Source organism: Gossypium hirsutum, chromosome D01 (genome assembly GCF_007990345.1).
Source record: "Gossypium hirsutum isolate 1008001.06 chromosome D01, Gossypium_hirsutum_v2.1, whole genome shotgun sequence".
Lineage (NCBI taxonomy): Eukaryota > Viridiplantae > Streptophyta > Magnoliopsida > Malvales > Malvaceae > Gossypium > Gossypium hirsutum.
The window spans coordinates 48,927,954-48,931,525 of NC_053437.1; positions in this window are offsets into that span (position 1 = coordinate 48,927,954).

Here is a 3,572-nt window from a genome sequence, read left to right on the forward strand (position 1 = left end):
GTTAGTATGCAATTTATCGTGTTATGAAACGACGTAAATCCAACGACGTACGACGATTACCGAGTCCCGTTTGAACCTTAAGAATTCGTAGGATACAAATGGAATATCATTAGGGTTACCAATTTTAGCTCGTTTGGTCTTACCGTTACTCAGCTCGCATGAGCTTATCATTTTTCAGCTCGAAAGAGCTTACCATTACAGCTCGTAAGAGCATACCGATTCAAAGCTCGTATGAGCATACATGTACAGGAATTGATGGATTATAGTTCAGTACACCTCGTGTGTGCTACCCAAGTATCCAAAGATATTCTAAACAGTTGAACGAGAAATGTTCTGTTACGAGACGATATGAGTTCGATGCGAACTAACACAAGTATATACTTGAAATAAATAGAAATGATGGTACATGATATATTGATATATTGAAATGGATGGTATATGTATATGGAGAAACGATAAGAGAATGATATGTATCATGACATGTACGTATATGAATATCTTTGATATGTTGATACATGGAAATTATGTAAGTTGAGACTAGTAATAAACTCAAGTGTGACATGTTGAGAAAATAAGGTTATCAATGTTGAATTTATATGAAATATGTTCAAGTATGCTAACATGTGTTGTTGTTTGATGCTTAGGTAAGTGCCAAGCTATTAGTTGAATGGTATTATGTTTACTTGTATGTTGTACTGAAATGGTAAGTGCTCAAATGAAAATATGCTTGTACTCATAAAAAAGGGGTAAGGTTTAAATTATGCAATTTCTTATGAATTGACTTATCATGTGATTAATTCGAAAAGGGCTATGTTTAAATGCATTAGCTTGTGGTTATGGTTGAATGATATGCTTATGACTTGTGTGCTATGCATATGGAGCGGGTGTAGAAAGTAATGAAATGAAAATGAAAATAAAGAAATTTGGAAGAGTTTAAAGTTGTTTAAAATCCTACTATGATAGGGATAATATGTATAAGTGATGCTGTGGATTTACTCATTTTGTGAGTTGTTGAATTTGGTTTCATGAATCGTGTGGTATCGGTATATGATTATTCTTGATATGTATAAATTTCATATTGGAAATGGATTGATATGATTAAAGTTTATACGAGCTTACTAAGCATTCATTGCTTACGTAATTGTTTTTCTTTACTTTTTAGATTATCAGAAGCTCGATCTGGTTGGAAGCTTGTCGGAGTTATATCACACTATCCAGTAGTTCTATCGGTACTTTTGGATGTTTTGATTTTGGTTATAATGGCATGTATAGGTATTCTGGTTAATGTTGTCCTATGTATTTGAATGTTGAAATGGTCATTTGACTTGGTTGAATTTTGGTATATTGATGGTATAATGGCAAAGTTTGGCATGTATGTGAGTAGCCTTACTATGATTAATGTTTGGCTTGTTTGTTTGAATGATAAAAAATGAAATGGTAGTTGAATATGCACATGTCATATGTGCTTTATGATATGTGGTATATGTGGTGATTTGGTACCTTGTTATGTATAGGTATTTTGGTTAATTGATATTAGTTAAAGAATGACATTTTGGTACCAAATGATTTGTGTTTTGGTAAGTAAGATTTATGGTATGTATGGATGCAAATCAAATTGGAACTTAGTTGTTTATTTTGACCAAATGGAGTACTTGGTTATACATGTTTGTAAGTTGTTATTTGAGATGCCTATGTGCATATTAGTTGAATTTGGTTATACTCTATGTATAAAACTAGATTATGCATGATTTTGGTGCATTGTTATGGCTGGTATACATGTGCATTTTTTACTGTAGGTACATGCCTTGTTGGGTGAGAAAAGTGGCTTGTAAAATAGCCTATTTTCGTTTACACGGACAAAGACACGGACGTGTGTCTCAGTCGTGTGTGACACACGGCCAGGTGACACGGCCATGTATCCTCTGTAGCTTGTAAAGGTTTGCAAGTTAGTATGTTCACACGGCCTAGCACACGGACGTGTGGCTTGGCCGTGTGACCCAAGTCAGTATACTCACAGGGGCACGAGCACGGGCTGGGACACGACTGTGTGTCCCTATTTCAAATGCCCACACGGTCTAAGACATAGGCGTGTCTCTTGGTCGTGTGAGCCACATGGCTTGGCCACATAACCATGTGACCCCTACAGTTTTGAAAATTTTAAGTGTTTCTGGAAAAATCTCTAAGTTTTCGATTTAGGCCTGATTTGTTTCTAATGTGTACTTTGGGCCTCAAGGGCTCGTATAAGGGACAATATGTATGATTTTGATAATTTTTTTACATGAATGCTATATGATATGAAATGTTTTCATTCTCTATCTGTTTGATTTGTAAACTCCGATAATGCTCCGTAACCCTGTTCCAGCGATGGGTTCGGGTTAGGGGTGTGACATTAATGATCATGTATTTTAGATTTGGTGTCCACATTGTATAACATTCACCCCTTTGGCCAAATTTTATTTCATATAATTCGTCCCTTAAGCCATAACCTTATACTTAATATTAAAAAAGTATTTTTCAGTTTTTAATTATATAACTTTAAAAATAAACTATTAATGTATGATGGGCCTTGAAATACTAAACTTAGAGGCCTAATATGGACTTTAAAGGTAAATTCCATAATTAATTGATTTGATTCATACCCATCCATATTAGTTTAGGGGCTTTGTTGTATTTTGATTTGTATGTCTTGTTAAGGAATTATATTATTTTTGTAAGGTGTTGACACTGTTGAGAGAAAAAGAAAGGAGTTTGATACCGAGACTGAGAGCACAAGTAAAAAAAAACAAATTATATTTCTCTCGGCTCTTTATGCAGAAGACCTCTCGGTAAATATTTTTGCATAAATTATGTTATTTATTTATTTGACTTATTATTTTTTCTTTTTCCTAATATGTTGTTTAATATATTGTTACAGTCTTCAGGTTTTTAAATTAAATTATGGTAAAAAAAAGATCGAATCTTTTTCAAGAAAAGGGTGTTAGAAAGCAATAATGATCAATCGGTTCCTCAACCTTCTATTATTACTAGAGAAAAATCAAATATTAGATCTTCCCAAGCTCCTGAAAGAGATATTAGGTATTCTTAGTCTCAAACTCCTGAATGAGATATCTAGTCTTCTCAATCTCAAGATCCTGAATAAGATATCGAGTTTTCCCAAGCTTCTAAATGAGATATAGGGTCTTTTCAAGTTCCTGAACATCCTCGTAAGGTGCTAAGAGTCGAAACAAATGAGTTTGATTCTTCTTATTTAGAGCGTGATCCGAGACTTTGAAAACCTATTTGGGATTACCCTCCAAATCAACAGAACGAAGTTCGTTGAGCTTACATTAAGTTTGGGCCATATCAACCGATTCCTCCAAGTGAGGCTCCAACATCTCTTTAGTATGTTGACAAGAATAAATGTCGATTTCTCCCATCTTGGTACAAGTTATTCCCAGATTGGCTCGAGCGTTCACTAAGAATGTCGCACATTGACTTGTTTTCTCTTCAACAAGCCATTTGGGTGTCATGGAAATGCTCTTACAAGTCAAGGATTTCGATCATGCATGTAACGCCCCAAAATTTTGATGATT